The sequence below is a fragment of the Acomys minous genome (genome assembly GCF_964271855.1).
Source record: "Acomys minous genome assembly, chromosome: 1".
Classification (NCBI taxonomy): Eukaryota; Metazoa; Chordata; class Mammalia; order Rodentia; family Muridae; genus Acomys; species Acomys minous.
Genome location: NC_140483.1, coordinates 5,533,519 through 5,549,851, shown reverse-complemented (window position 1 = coordinate 5,549,851; position 16,333 = coordinate 5,533,519). Strand labels below are relative to the sequence as shown.

Here is a 16,333-nt window from a genome sequence, read left to right as displayed (position 1 = left end):
CTTGCCGCGGCAGCAGGAGTGTGAGTTAGCTCGCTCACATCTAGGTGGATCAGGAAGCAGAGAACAGAGACAAGTGCTGGTGTTCAGTTCATGGTCTCCCTACAGTCAGGACAGGTGTCCCCCTCAGGAATCTTCCTGGAAAAGCCCTCCCCGATACCCTCAAAGACGGGCCTCATTGGTCCTCTGGACATTTGTTAATCTACTCAATCAAATTAATTGGGACAATGAAGATTTACCATCACCGTTCAAGAACCCTTAAAAAAAAAAAGCAAGCACACACCATAAAAACAAATACACCATAGATTTCCTTTAACGGTTAATGCTATGGATAATGGAAACATTTAACATAGTCTCAAGTACTCAGTGATTTTAGAAATGATCACAGTTTTTATAAAATTATTTCTTTCAGATTTATTTCTATGTATATATGGATGTGTATGCCTGGTGAGTACAGGACATATGTGTGTAAGGGCTTGCAGAAGCCAAAACAGAGAGTCAGATCCCCTGGAACTAGAGTTACAAATAATTATGAGCCACTGACATGGGGGTTAGAAACCAAACTCAGCTCCTCTGGAAGAGATGCAAGCACTCGTAACCACCGAGCCTTCCCTTCCGACTCCAGAGGTGCAAGCTTTGCAGGCCCCATGCCTGAAAAGACCAAAAGAGCGTGTTGGGTCCTCTAGAACTGGAGTTATGAATGGTTGTGAGCCACTAAGTCGGTGCTGGGAATGGAATCCAGGTCTTCTACAAGAGCAGGCAGTGCTTTTAACCACTGAGCTATGTCTTCAACCCCCAGGGTTTTTAAAAAAAATTATATTATAATAGTGATTCTAGATATAAATACATTTCGATCTGAAGAGTTTTATTCGTTTCTGCAGAATTTTTGCTTACAGATGGGAGAAAAGATCAATTTCATGGACGGGAGTCACTGAGTATTGATCGGAACTCATTTTCATGAGCGTCTTACCAGTGGCTTCCTGAGAACCAGGAAGTGGTTCCCAGCAGCCTTTGAGGCCCTCTGGCACAGCTGAACTTGTTAAGTTTTTAACCTAGGAAAGATGAAGCCTGCCTCTCATGATGCCAACATGCTGACTGCAAAAAGCTTAAGGCAGATATAGGTTCTTGGCGGAGTCAGAACTCAAGCCAGAATTTAGGCATTTTAAATAAAATTATCTCCCAAATAATTGTCTTAGGATGCTGCTTTCCTCTGCTATAATGAAATAAGACGATAAACTTGCAAAGTGAAATGTCTGCTTTGCCATTCTAGTCCAAGATGGGACCGGGCCACTGCTTTGGGCCTCTGGTGGGCCAGCTTAATGCAAAAATGGAGTTATATGTGCCGGGATCAATTATTCACCCTTGTGGTCAGGAAACAAAAGATGAAAGGCTAAGGTTCCATAATTTCTTTCAGGGCACACCCTGCAACAGCCCAATGCCCTTTCCCTAAATGTTCCACACCCTCTCTCTGTAAACCACACAGCCCACTACGTCTTTACCACGTGGACGGGCTTTTGGGGTACACGACCATCCGTTATGTTGGGGCTGGATAGATCTGGTTTGTTGGTGGTGAGAACCACTCACATTCCAGAAGCAGGTGTTCCCCTCTCCTCCAACCTGCCTTCAGTGACTCGATGCCAGTAAGACAGGTTTTCATTGTCACCACGGTAGCTGTCTCCATGGTAGCAGTATGCGCATGCTCCATAGCCCCTATAAAGGCCATGCCCCCTCACAGCCTGGCTTCTCTCTTGTTTTTCTGTCTCTGCTCAGAGGCAGCTTTTGCACTCTCCGCCTCCCCAATAAATCTCCTCCGAGAGGTCTATTGCGTGGTGCGATCTTGCGGTATTCCTAGGCCCCTAATCATCTTGGATACCTTTTGCCACAAAACAGTTCACTGCTCTTGCAGAGGACTGGGTTCAGCTCTCAGCGTTCACGTCATGGCTGACCATCTTCTATAACTCTAGGGATCCAATGACCTCTTCTGGCCTCCAAGGACAACTTGGTACACATGAACCCCCTCCCCCCCGCCACACGTACATACAAAGATAAAAATGATAAGTCTTTGAAGAGTTCCACACTACAGCAGCCGCGATGATGGTTACCCTGGCTTGTCAGTTTAACGGGATGGATTGGAAAGCAACCAAGAGATGAGCTGCCCTAAACACCCGTGAGATACTTTTCGACGAGGTTATTCAAAGTGGGAAGACCTACCCCAGAGATGTGGGTAGCACCTCCATAGGCAACACAGACCACAGGAAGACTGAGGGAAACTGGGCTTTTTGCCTCACTGCCTTTCACTGTGAGTTCTTCTGCTCCCTCGCTGCCACCTGTGATGCCGCATTCCTTCCCAGGAATCTGAAGGCAGCTTCTTCTAGCTTTCAAAGCAGAGTAAAACTAGTGGCTCTCCAAGAACCTTCCAGGCCTTCAGCACCAAGTTAAGACTTCTGAGATGCCTTGCCTCATGGATGGAGGAATTATGCGGTTCTCCGCTTTTTCAGGATGCAGCCACACATTACTGGACTGCCCGCGCGGTATTGTATAAGCAAATCTAGCACCGCCCCCCTCCTTACCATGCATCCATTCCATGCATCCAGAGAGAAGGTTAAACCACTTCTCTTCGCTTTTCACCCTCATCCACCCCTTCAATCGGCTTACTGAGCTGGGTGGTTCCGTGTAGCCTTCCGGACTGCGGGATCCTAAGACTTCTGCCCTACAACGCTGGGTACTGGAATGCTTAGTGTGTTCATACGCTCTGTGGTCTTGATCTTGTGGAGGCAGAGTAGGGTGGGGGTGGGGGTGGGGGTGGGGTGGGGTAGGGTGGAGGGGGATGCAGTGCTCAGAGCATCTAGGGGATGGTTGCTCTGCAGGACACTTTAAGGAGGATGCTGACATCGCTTTCGAGGCTGCACTTCCTACAGGAACGGATTGTTAGAAAAATGAAGGAGTGTGCCCTTAAGGCTGATCACACCCAGGCTGCATCCGAATGAATAAAAGAAGTGGGGTTAAGATCACACAGCCAGCACCCGTCTATGTCTACCTCTTCTCCTGAGGAGCAGGCGGCTTCCCTCCCCCACAGCTTTCTTTTCTTCCCCCAGGAACAGGAAGCAGGGCACTTGGATGGAACAAACAAACCTGCTTGTGCAATGCACGGGGCAGGCTCTGTGCTCTAAGGTTTCCGCCTGAATTAAAGGCGAGTCCACCGGAGAGGAAATAAAAGGATGCGCTGGGAGATCAAATGGAGCATTTGTATAGAACCTTATTCAAAATGGACACAAATGCATCAACTCTTCAGAATTATAGGTGAATCAAAGGGAAATTACATCCAAGAAGATGAAGCAGAGCCTGCGGTCTGACCACGTATGGAGCAGAGACGCAACTTTGAAGCTTCCGGCCTGGTGTGCCAAAGAGCCAGATGTGGCAGGTGGAATTATATAGCAGCCCAGCATCTGGAGAGGATAAATCCGTCCCACAGAAATTCAGAGGTGTGCAAGGAGGTGGTGAGGAACGGCTGGTTGAAAATGCATTTTTGAAAGAAAAATCGCTTTGAAGAACATAGGACATCCCTTAAAAAAAATAAAAGTAGGTCTAGGTTCAATTGCTGTATTTATTGGGGCTGGTGTGAAGGGATCTGACACAGCGATTCCTCGAGTTCCTGGGATTTCCATCCCAAAGAGAAAGGAATGGTGTCTGTTAGACTCCAGACCAGCCTCTGCTCAGGTCATGCCCATCTGCAGCTGTGTCACTCTCCTTCCTCCTGGATCGGGGCAGGCGGTGTGATTCTGGATATAGAATCACACACACCCCAACCCCTCACTCCCATCCCACACCCCCTACCTCCACCTCTGGCTTCCTGACTCTCAACCTGGAGGGGCTACTGGTCACACAGCCTAGAATAGAATATGCTAAATAGGCCTCTTGCCCACCCCCCTGAATACTCAAGGTCACACATTCCTTTCCTTAAATGCAACACCCCCTCTCAAATGCAAGACCCCCCTCTCAAATGCAAGACCCCCCTCTCAAATGCAAGGCCCCCTCTGAAATGCAAGACCCCCTCTCAAATGCAAGACTCCCCCTCTCAAATGCAAGGCCCCCTCTGAAATGCAAGACCCCCTCTCAAATGCAAGACCCCCTCTGAAATGCAAGGCCCCCTCTGAAATGCAAGACCCCCTCTCAAATGCAAGACCCCCTCTCAAATGCAAGGCCCCCTCTCAAATGCAAGACCCCCTCTCAAATGCAAGGCCCCCTCTGAAATGCAAGACCCCCTCTGAAATGCAAGACCCCCTCTCAAATGCAAGACTCCCCCTCAAATGCAAGACCCCCCTCAAATGCAAGACCCCCTCTCAAATGCAAGGCCCCCCTCTCAAATGCAAGACCCCCTCTGCCTGCTGCTTGGGAAATCAGCGAACCTGGCTGCATGCTCTACTGTGAACTCTTCTCAACCTTGTGGATTGGACCCTTCTTCCTCTACAGTTTGTAAGAGGCAACAAGTCTACTCTGCTAAGTGGGCCTTATTCTCCTTCAAGCTCCCACTGTGTGTTCTTGCTGCGGAATTAATACCTCTCTAACATATTTCTTATCCAAAAACAATCTGTTGGCATAGTGTGAACTGCCGAAAGTCCTTTGCCCACATTCCGGAGCTAGGTTTCTCCCGGCCTTCAGTGACTCAGGGCCAACAGTCCCCCAGCCATCACTAACCGCTGATGCAACACGGTTCCATTTATTTTCCCTACGTGTATGCTCAATACCCTCCATAAAGCCAACCCATGCCTAGCCTGTCTCCATCATGACTGGCTGGTCACTGTCTCCTTCCCAGCTCAGAAGCAGCTATTTTGCATCCAGGTCCCATTCCCTCCCCAAATCTCTTGGGCGAGGCCTGCTGTGTGAATTTTGTGGTATTTCTTGGCCCCTGATCGCCAAGATTCTTTTGCTGCAAAACCCTTTCTTAGTCTCAATGTCCTCCCAAGAACCTCCAGCGCTGTTGGACAGAGCAGAAGATGAGTGACAGACATTATCTTAAATTCAGTTTATGCTATTGGATACATATTATCTATGTTGCCTTCGTATGGAGAGAGGTACTCTTGCAAGCCTGCGACAAGAGCAGGATTCAGTCACCTCTCAGGCCTGAAGAAAGCTCCCCCCACCCCCTGCCAAGACCAGGTTTCTCTGTGTTAGCCTTGGCTGTCCTGGACTTGTTTTGTAGACCAGGCTGGCTGCGAACTCCCAGCGATCCGCCTGCCTCTGCCTCCCAAGTGCTGGGATTAAAGGCGTGCATCACTACACCCGGTTGAGGAAAGCCTTTTGTGTGGATTTGTTCCCTAGGCTGTCTATTGGTCAGGGTTAGGTTTTAGGGCAGGAGAGGAAGGAGAAGAGAAAGAATTGAATTATACTTTGGACAAGAAGTTTACTAAAGCAGACAATGTGGCAGGCGTCTGAAGTAGACTTCAGGCCCAAGAGACAAAACAAGGTGTCTACTTTGAAAGTCTTCTGAGGGAAGCAGAAGTCTTAACACAGCGAGGAAGCACACTTAGTCAACATATGCCCTATGTTATGTGTCTGAGACAGGGGATCAGGTCATGGGTGACATAACTCGGGCTGTGTGACAGAGGTCTTTCTTTCCTGGGGTAGAGGAGTGAGGCTTGGTTAGGGAGTGACCCAAGTAATGTAACAGTGGTCAGGCTACCTTTAACCCCCAGGGATCAGGGGTCAGGGGTCAGGGGTCAGGTATACTCTCTCCCTGCGTACAGTCTCTCCTGTTGATAACCCAGAGGGCCTGGATCCACTGCCAGGCAGAGCATTGCTGCTGCCTATATTAGTACAGACTCATGCTGGGTCCACAGAGCAGGACCCCAGACACGGGAGATCTCACCACAGCATGGAGTAGCTCTACCCACGGCACCCACACACTCAGTGTGCATCACTGTCTTCTGGCTTGAAGGGACCTTGGAGATGATCAAGGCAACCGTGTCATGTTGTTGTCTGAATCTGAGAAACAGCAAGGAGACTGTGGAGAGAGGTGGCCCAGTTAGGATAGAATTGGGGTGGGGCCACAGGTTCACACTCTAACAGCAGGACTGACTCTGTCTCCCCTGTGCCTCTTGTCTTACCCAGAGATCCCACAATGCTTTGCTGGTGTAGAGCTCTTCACAACTGTCACTTCCAGTGGGCAGTGCTATGGAGATTGGCACACTGTGACTTCAGCTCTGAGATGACCTCTTATGGTCTGCAGTAAGTGTGCATGCTTCCTTCCTCCGGGCTAGGTTAGTATGAGCAAAGCTCCCTCAGGGACTTTCCTCTGGTATGTGAGAGTGCCTCACCTTCTGAACATTTGGAGTCCTTAGAGCAGGCTTGAACCGATAGCCAGGCAGCTTAACAACACACAGGAAGCCAGTGAGAGTTCGCTGTCAGCTTGCCTTGACCTAGAATCATCTGAAAAGACAGGAAATATCTAGATCAAATTGGTCCACTGGTGTCTCTGTGAGGAACTGTCTTGATTGTTAATTGGTGTAGGAGGACCCAGCTCCACAGAGGTGGCACCATCCCCTGGCCAGGTGGTCCTGAGCTGCATAAGAAAACTAGTTGAGTGTAAGCCTGCCTGGCAACCAGCAAACCTCCGCCTCCATGGGTCTTGCCACACTCTTGGCTGCAGAGCAGGATCTTTGCTAAGAGGTGATGCTATGTGGAACAGCAAGAAGGCATACCTTCACATTTCTACTTGAGTTTCTGCCTGGATCTCCCAGAAATGAGGGACAGTAACTTGGAATTGAAAGCCAAATAAACCCTTTCCTCCCCTGTGGTTTTTGTTTTGTTTTGTTTTTTGTTGTTGTTTTGTTTTTGGTTTTTTTTGGGGGGGGGCGCAGTCAGGATATTTTAATTACATCAGAAATGAAGCCAGAACAAAGGCTCCTTCCTTCTGTGGACCAAAGCTGGTCATGAGAAAAGAGCCCTCCACCGGGCATGTTAGGGCCTCATTGATAATGGCCACTGACTTGTTCCCTGTGAGGCACTGTTGTGCACTCTTCCAACCCCAATCGCACCCAATGGCTGCCACTCTTCTGCTCCTCAGGACATAAGACATGGGTTTCAGGAGTTTAAGATAACTCGTTCACAGGCGGGGTGTCAGCCCAGTTAGCTGTCTTCCAGATTCGTGTTGCTGCCTTCCACAGTTTTTGCAGCTCTTATGAGGGGAAGGGGATGAGGTCACTAGGATGGTGCCTCCCCATGAGGGAGATCTGGCCACAGGCCAGTGGGGTCAATAACCGAACCCTGCTTCTGGAGGGGACAATTCAGGTTAGAAGAGATGATGGATGTGGTGGGTGATGTTGGGCAGTAATTGCTACTAAGGTGCCAGCAGAGTTGGGCTGTCACAGCTGTGTGGACAAGAGTGACTGCTGTAGAGTCTTGTCAAGCGACAGTGTGATGGACGTCGTGACACCGGAGGAAGATGGTACTCTCGGATAACAGCAGCAAGATCCTCCACGTTAACATCGGTGTCCTCCTCGAGGCTGTCTGTCACTGTGAAAGCGGCGAAAAGCCTTGGACTGGAGCCAGCGCATCCCACAGCCCCAACAAGAAGCAGGCCAGATTCACCCCAGCACAGACACTGCGTTTAGACAAAGCTCACTCAGGTATAAAATATAGCTCTGGGGAAGGCGACAATCCCTACCACATGTGCAGGAAGAGAGACTGGCAGCCACACTCTTGCCTGTTTTTCCTACGGGAACAACCTTTTCAGCTATTCTGCACAGCCCAAGGAGCCTGTTGCGCACTCGTATTTCAAGCAGCTATGGCTGCACACGGTTTGCCTGTGCCTGCGTCCATATCTTAACTTTGGTTGACTGTTACTGACTAGAAGGCGGATTTGGCTCTCCTTTCATTGTCTCATGAAGCAGGGGCTATCTGGTGTTCAAATCTGGGAGCACATCGTCCCAATTCCATCGGTGTCACTTCCTCAGATGCCCCCAAGACTATCTGAGCAAAGATGTTTGTGAACACTCTCTCCCTGGCTCACATTCTGAGGTGGATGTTACGTGAGTCCCTAAGCATCAGCTTGGGAGCTGTTTTAAAGGGGACAAACCCCTAGTTTTGCTGACTTGCAAGTGTTAGAGCTGTGCACACTGGCTGACTCCAGGCACCTGCGTTTTGGAAATGTCCAGAGGGATTTGAGCTCTGACTAGGAACCCTGCAAACTTATTGTGGGTGCTTCCTACGGTGTATGAGGATCTCAGCGATTAGAGGCTTCATTACATGCAGATAACATTGTTACACGTTATGGTGTTGCCTTAGCTTTGCGCTAAGCTTGTTCTTTCCTTGGAAATGACGTGATATTTTTGTGTCCAGCAGCTATTAATACTTTTAAAAACCTTTATCTATTTATTCATATTCTATTGTATTCTGACAAGGTTTTGGATTTTTTTGTGTGTGTATATGTGTGTATGTGTAAGACGTTTCTACAAGTGATTAGCTGTATGTCAGATGAGGCTTCTCACTTTATTAGCTCGAATTGAGAAAGCTTTTTAGTTTCTGCGTATTAGTGATCTGCCAAGGGTCATTCTCCTAGACTTGCGTCCCATCTGCCTTTGATCCTCTGCCCGGGACAGATGTGGCAGGGGCAGTGAGTTGTAACGGGTATGAGACTGCGTCCGTGGAAAATGAAGCCTCCAAATACAGAAGGCTGTGCTGGAGTCTCTGAGAAGAATTTGGCTAAGCAGTCTGAGAGTTAGTGCAGGGGCTGCCCACAGGAGTACAAAGGTGCTCATCGTCAGCTTCCCAGCATGCTCGAGGGCTGGATGCTCGCGTTTCTTCTCCCAGAATCCCATCTAACTTCCCTTCCTGAAATACCACTTTTATGGGGAGAAGAGAAATTATCATTTATAATCAAGGACTCCAGCCAGTATTTGGTCTAAGCTCTTGTGTAGACATGAGACTGTTTAGGAGGGAAAACCCTGGAGTTGGCAGACCCAGTTAATGTTACAAAAGGGAACATAACTCCCTGAGGACTCAGTAGAAGGAGGCCCCCTCGGTCCCCAGCTTGGCTTCCCCTGCACTCAGATGACACCTTCCGCTTTAGACCCATCCAATATTTTGATTTTGTGTTTGGCCACGTCCAACAGCACAGGCTGCCCTCTGAAATGCAGCTGATTAGTTGCCAATGGCTCTGGCTGTCAGTGTATTTTGTGTTACTGCGTGTATAAGTGTTGCAGGTGGGGAGGTCAGATGCATGTGTGAGTGCAGGTGCCCACAGAGGCCAGGGACAGTGTCAGCTCGCCTGGTGCTGGAGTTATAGGTGGTTGTGGGCTGCCTGACATGGTGCTGAGACCCACACTGAGGCCCCCTGCAGAGCCTCAGAGTCATCTCTCTAGGCTCTCTGGGTCCAGTCTTCCCTGCCCTCTTGACTCTTTCTTTCCAGAACATTCTCCAGTAATTACCTGGGAGAGGGGTAGGTAGAAGAAAGGCATTGATGCTACGTCTGTTTGAAGAAGTCTGCTTTACTTTGACACATAACTTTCAGCTGCATTTGGATATCTGAGTCTAAGTTGGAGGTAATTTCCCTTCGACAGTACAGATGATTTCTCCAGTGTCTCCCAGCCTCCAGGGTCACTGGCAGAGAGATCTGGCCTGACACAGAGCGTTTTGATCCCTTCTAGGACACCTGTGTGTTCTCACTAGAAGGTTGTGGACATTGGTTGTCCTAGTGCTGGTGTTTCGCAGTGCTGTGCCCCAGTGTGTCTAACTCTTGACTGGAGGTGCTCAGTGGGTCCTATAAATCTGGGAAGTCACTGTCATTATCTCTGGGAGATTTCATTTATTTTATTGTCTTCTGTTCTCTTTTCTCTTCATTCTATCATTGGACCCTGATTACAGTGATGTTTGGCCTCATATACTGATCTTCCAATTTTGCATTTAACTTGTTTTTTATTTTTATGTCTTTGTGGGTTTTCCCTCTGGGTTGTTAACTCCCAGGCTCCTCTCTGTTCATATATTATCATCCCCACCCTTCTCTCTGCCGTGTGTGTGTGTGTGTGTGTGTGTGTGTGTGTGTGTGTGTGTGTGAGAGAGAGAGAGAGAGAGAGAGAGAGAGAGAGACACAGAGAGAGAGAGAGAGACAGAGAGAGACAGAGAGAGAGAGAGACAGAGACAGAGACAGACAGAGAGAGACAAAGAGAGACAGACACAGACAGACAGACAGACAGACAGACAGACAAAGACAGAGAGCTGAGAGGACACTCTTGGGTGTTGGTCTAACTTTCACCTTGCCTGAACCCGGGTCTCAGGCCTCTGTACCTGACCTTGAGCTTCTCAGGAGTCTCCTCTTCCTGCTTCCTATCCTGGCACAGAAGTGCTGGGTCACAGGCCTGCACTGCCACATCTGACCTTACATGGGCTCTGGGGATTTGAACTCACTGCTTGAGTGGGAAGCAAGCACTTTACATGCCCTAGCCCACTGCCCCCAACCCCTCTACTTTTTTCCCTTTTTCAGAACATCCTGTTCTGTTTTCTCATCTCTTTGGAAATATTAATGGTGGTAGGCTAATCTTGTTTCTTCTGGTGTCCCCTCTACTGCCTTTAAGTTGCTCTTTTCACGCTCTGACTTCATTCTAGATGAATTTCCCAAGTGCCTGGTAACAGCTGCCTGCTCACATTTTATAGAATGCAGCCATAAGACTCTAGTCGGAGTGCTGGATGTGGTGGCATGTGCACTTTATGATACTGACTGGCGCTTGGGAGACTGAGCCGGAGGATCTTGATTTTAAGACTGGCCTAAGCTGTGTAGCAAACTCTGTCTCAAGAAGCTGAAAAATAAATACAGCAGCAACAGCAGCAACAGCAACAACAGCAGCAACGATGCTCCTCTGGGTGGCAGGTCGGTGTCTGGAGGGCTTCTGTTCTGTGGTTGACTTGGGGGGGTCACTGTATCTCTAATCCTTTTCTTCAGGCTGGTCAGAAACCTTGTGTGAGAGTCTTCAGACTTGCTGTCAGTCATATTCTGGGAATAAGGGAGGTGAGGTATGAGGAAGGCTCTGAACATTCCTGATGGGAACTTTCTCTGGCCATTCAGCAGCTACATCGAGTACAGCATCTGCATCTCAGGTGCGCTCCTGCCTCAGCCTCTCAGAGAGCTAACTGCGCTGTGGGGCCCTGTGGGGGAGGGCCAGTTCTCTGGCTTTGGTGCCTTGTGTGGGGTATTGCACTGACCCTGTCCAGGCTGATGTCAGCTCCCTACACCTTGGTGCTACCCAGCTGGGAGCCTTTTAAAAAATGGATTCTGAACTTCAAGATTTTGTTTTTTCTTTTTTTTCTCCCAACTTTTATTCTTGTAGGTTATTTTGTTTAAAAGTCAATCTCTGTTCTATTAGCAGGGAATCTGAGGGAAACCGAGGTTCAGTACATGTACCCAGTCCTGTGATGGCTGATGGCTGTTGTCGGCTTACCTACTTGGTGAGAGGACACCCCCACTGAGGAACTTCCTGCATCAGACTGGACTGTGGGAGTGTCTGGGGGGGGCTTTTTAGGATACATATGATGTTCAGCCGTGCATGTGGAGGCCAGAGTAAGATGCTATGATGTCGCATGTCTTCTTCAACCTTTCTCCACCTTAATTATCAGACAAGGTCTCTCACTGAACCTGGAGCTTGGGAGACTGGTCGGCCTGTGGGTCCCCAGGAACGTCCTGCCTCCACCACAGTGCTTACGCAGCAAGCACTTTACTGACAGAAGCATTTCCTCGGCCCTGTGCTTCCGGCCACCTAACCTTGTTTATAGGCCTGAATTTGTTAGAGGTTGCAGGATACTCTGGGGCTGGGGCAGAGAGCATGGCTGTGGCTGTGTGGTTTTTCTCTTTACTTCAGATTGTGAGGAGCCTTGCAGTTGCTGGTGTGCCCAGGGAAATGACATCCCCGTCCAACATCCGTATATCCGTCCTTTCTAGCCAGGCATGGTTGGAAGGGACAGGGTGGTTTTGAAAAGATGTTTGAGAATTGGCAACCGGAAAACATGACAGCTGTGCTCGCCTTCCATCTGGCTTCCTTGCGGGGCTGCGGTGCATTTGTATCCTGCTCCTGCCCTGGAAGTTAGGGGCAGTGCTGTTTCCTCTGAAGGACTGGGGCCTGTCTGATCATAGCTTTGATACCTCACAGGGGCCCAGGCAGAGGTGGTCACTGCATCATCACGGCGACGTATTAATTACCTTTCTCGGCACTCTACCCAATGCCCGGCAAGAAGTGACACAAGGGAGGAAGGGTTGTTCTGGCTCACAGTTTGTGGGAGCACAGGCCGTCCCCAGGGAGGGGAAGCCATGGTGGCAACTACCTTTCTCCTTTGTGTTTAGTAATGCAGCCCCTGGGATGGTGACCTGTGGAGAGCCACAGATAGCAGCGCCCCCTGCTGCTTCCCCAGAGCAATGTGCCCCTTATGCGCATGCGCAGTGCGCCCCTTTTTGCGCATGCCTGAAGGCATAGCGTGAGGTGACATGATTTGAACAAGGCATAGCGTGAGGTGGCATGATCTGAACAAGGCATAGCATGAGATGGCGTGATCTGAACGCACCAACCAAGAGCAACAACGTGACAGTCTCTGATAGGGCTAGGCACACTATAAAGGTTCTGTGGGAGCTTTTCCCGGGGTCACTCCGGTAGTCCAGGATCCTAAATAAACTGTGGCAAGAAGAGTTCCTGGTGTTGGTGTCTTTCCTGCTGGTCGGGGGCGGCATCGACAGTGACCCATTCACGGTGGGCCTTCCTTCCCTACTTAGACCTTTTCAGAGGGGAGGCTCCCTAGGAGAGATCCACCCCCGCAGGTGTGTTTCCATGGTGATTATGAATCCATTCCAATTGACAGCAAAGGTTAGCCACCTTAGGCAGTGAGGGGAAACATGGCAAACTGGAGAAATAGTGCAGAGTAGAGTGGGGTTGAGGAATACAAGAAGATTAATTTAAAAATTAATAATAATAATAATAATAATAATAATAATAATAATAATAATAATAATAATAAAAGCATAGGTGAAAGAGATTAAATGAGCCCATGACTGGGAACCCTGTCCTGTTCTAATCTTAGAAGTGCCTCAGTCTAGTGAGTTTGCAGGGAGGGTGCATCTTTCACGCTGCTGCCATAGAATTCTGCACTGCACAGAATTAAGTGGTGTGCTGAGGCCCAGTGTGTGGAAATCATGCTGTCCCTAGTTCCCGCCCCCAAATAAGCCCCTCCCCCAGCACTAAACTTCCAAGTCTCCAGACATTAGGGTCAGTTAACTCTAGCAGTGACTAACACGTGAGGTCCCAGAAGCATCAGGGAGGGGACAGTAGATTCTGTCACACCATGTAGTACAGAATCGGCAACTGGGTTGTGCCAGATGACAGAATTTTCCTAATGGCAAACCTTGAGTGTGGGCGCTGGTCTTCTACACAGAACTCCAAAGCACGGACCATTCCCAGGTATTCCTATGGCCCCAAGCAGCTGCATGGGGAGGGCACAGGGAGGGAGGTGAGGCTGCAGACCTACACCCAGTGGGCACAAGTCCTGGTGGGAAATACTGCCTTCATCCCAGCTGACCCTAGACTTCCACTGTCTGACAGCTAAAAGCTAGTGTTCCCTACACTCTTTCCAACCATGAAAAGTCATGATGGCCTTGATCTTTTGTTTCTAAGTCCTTAGAAAATAATCCATTTGTAAGGCTGAAACCCTGGAATTAAAAAAAAAAAAAAAAAAAAAAGTCAAGACAAGAAAAAGAAAGGGGAAAAAAACTCCAGTGAAACCCCTTGATGTTTTACTTGCCCAAACAATGTATTAACTCTAATTTCTCTCCTTTCGAATCGTCATGAAGCAAGCTCTCCCTGGATGAAAGTCTCTCGCTGCCGATGCCACTAGTTTTAAGAGGGACAGCTGCCTTGTGAAGGGGCCGCCAGCACGCCTATAGCTTTCTTTTTTATTTGTTTCTAATTTTATTGACCGCCTACAAACAGGTTGTCTTCTTTTATTGCTGGGTGTTGGAGGGTTTGGGTGGCGGAGAAGCTGGTGTGGAAGAGGTCAGCCCAGAGGACCACCTAGGGCTGGGCTGCAGCAGGAGCTTGGAGTAGGGGTACAGAATGTTTGAATTTTTTTTGGGTCATATTTAATGTTCTCCTTAAAAGCCGGGGAACCTATTAGAGTAAGTGCAGCGCAACGGATAAATGGGACACATCTGGCCCCATCCCTGACACAAACCTCCCTGTATTAATTATGCTGATCGTTACAGCTGTGAAGGGGGAGACTATTATTTATAGTGATCTTTGCTAAGTAAATCATTTAAAAAATGGCTAAATGCAATATTTCCCTTTTAAGAAGTCCTCCAGAATTAAAGAGGCTTTTCAGTGGAACATGAAACATATTGCAGAGAGAGAGAGAGAGAGAGAGAGAGAGAGAGAGAGAGAGAGAGAGAGAGAGAGAGAGAGAGAGAAGCTGTCTTGATTAATGGCCGTGATTATCAGCCATGCAAATCACTTTCACTTATTAAGTCTTGTTTAATATCCTAATGAAGGCTTCTTGAGCAGATTTGGAATTTCCAGCGAAAGTGCCTTTTCATCTCGGAGAGAATGAACCAGCACTATAAAGAAAATCTCATTTACCGGCAATCCCTCCCCTGCTCAGGACCCTTTTCTCAGCTTCCACTTCGCAGCAGGAGACAATTAACCTTTTCAGTGCCGGAAGTGATTCCCAGCGTCTCCCAGCTGCGAAGGCCAGCAGGGTCAGGGGAGGACAGAAGTCCTCTGTAGTCAGTGCTGCCGGGGGACAGTTCTAAGAAGCTGGACTGCACAGGAAAGCCTTGAAACGTGGCTGCTGCTTAGGCGACTCCGCGTGGGCAGACGTGGTATCCCGCACCCTACCAAAGGCCTTTCAAACCCCAGCTCCAGCCCATCTGCCATGGCTTATTCAGCTCAAATCAAAGACGGCCAGAAATGAAAGCAGGCAAGCTGAAGAAAAGCCCAACTAGCCTCTAAATGCTGGGCCGCCTTTGTGAGCCGCCAGGAAGTTGGTTTTATTGAGGTTGAAAGTCTGGGAGGTGGAGCTGGGTGGTGATTCAGGGAACCAACCGCCTTTGGCTTGCTCTACACAGCCCCATACTCCCGCTCTGTGGCCCTGCTCAGGCCCTGGGGTGCCGGGGTGGGCTGGGTCTAGGACCTGTTCTCCACCAACTAGGATGTCACCTTTACCCAAGGGACAGGGAGGGACTTCCAAACTGCACTACTTCTCGTTTCCAGATGCAATGTGTAGATGCGAGGAAAGGACCCAGCTGGAATCCAGGACACGGGAAAAAAGGCCGCAGCGCAGGTAGGGCTCTCTGTGAGCATGACATGGAGTGAGCACGCCCCCTGACTCACAGGAGGTCTCCAGAATGTTCTGGGAACGCAGTCTAGATCTGGGTCAAGACAAGGGGAAGAGTCTGACCATGCGCTCGTTTGCTTTACATATTAAACAGCTCCGAGTGGGCCAAACAAGAGGTCTTTTGCCTTTCCGGTGTAAACTCTTGAAGGTGATCTTCTCGCCCATGGGAAGAAACCCCATCATGCATTGCGCTTTCTCTGAACTCTAGTGAGGGTGTGGAGAGTGAGGTAGAGATGTCCTTTTCCATCAAAGAGGAGGCAAGAAAACAGAATGGGACCGTGGGCCATGCTGACCAGAAGGATTAGTTACCCTTTAAGCATGTGTACCCGAGGAACAGAGGCGGAAGCTTCCTGGGTGACCCAGGAATAGTTGAGGCATGGATTTCAGAGCTCAGTGGGTCCACCGGGGTGGTTCACATCTCAATGTTCTAAAGGACTGTTCTCTGAGCAAATCGCCACCATCTTCTTTAGTTAGTCCATGCCGACTGCCAGAAAAACACCACGGTTGGGTTTGTTGACTGTCAACTCCCCTCATAGAAGGCGGGAAGAGGAGGATCATGGAACCCTCACTGGAGTACCTGGGCAACTCCTCCCAGACAGTTGTATGCAATTCTGACCTAACTGCTCATACCTTAGGGAGGGGCTAGAAGTGTAAAGGCTGGGGAGGCCTGGGGGTGTAGCGGGGGAGGGTGATGGTGAAGGGGGGGAGGACAGAAGAGGTGGCGGGGGCGGGGCGGGGAGAACGGGAGTGGGGAGCACTGGGGGGCCGTGGGGCAGGGCTCTACCTATGTGGCTCTAGGGAGCCATCATCCTTGCTGGATGCAGTCCTTCCAGTGTGATTGCTTTAAGGCCACCCACTCTCCAGCTTTAAGTCCTGTGCTCTGTAAGGAAGCCTAATAGACTGTTTCCCCCCGTGTGAACTTCACCTTGGCTAGTCCCTGACAGCTTTGGAGCAGGCGTAGACATCGATAGTGTCTTCC

General features: G+C 49.4%; 1 long non-coding RNA gene across 1 annotated transcript in view; it reads left to right on the top strand.

The window, feature by feature from the left end:
* Nucleotides 1-15,351, top strand: part of LOC311607554 — a 50,316-nt gene extending 34,965 nt beyond the window's left edge. The window contains exon 3 of the long non-coding RNA XR_014782631.1: nt 15,231-15,351. This is a non-coding gene — a long non-coding RNA (uncharacterized lncRNA). The remainder of the gene's footprint in view (nt 1-15,230) is intronic.
* Nucleotides 15,352-16,333: the final 982 nt, after the last annotated feature.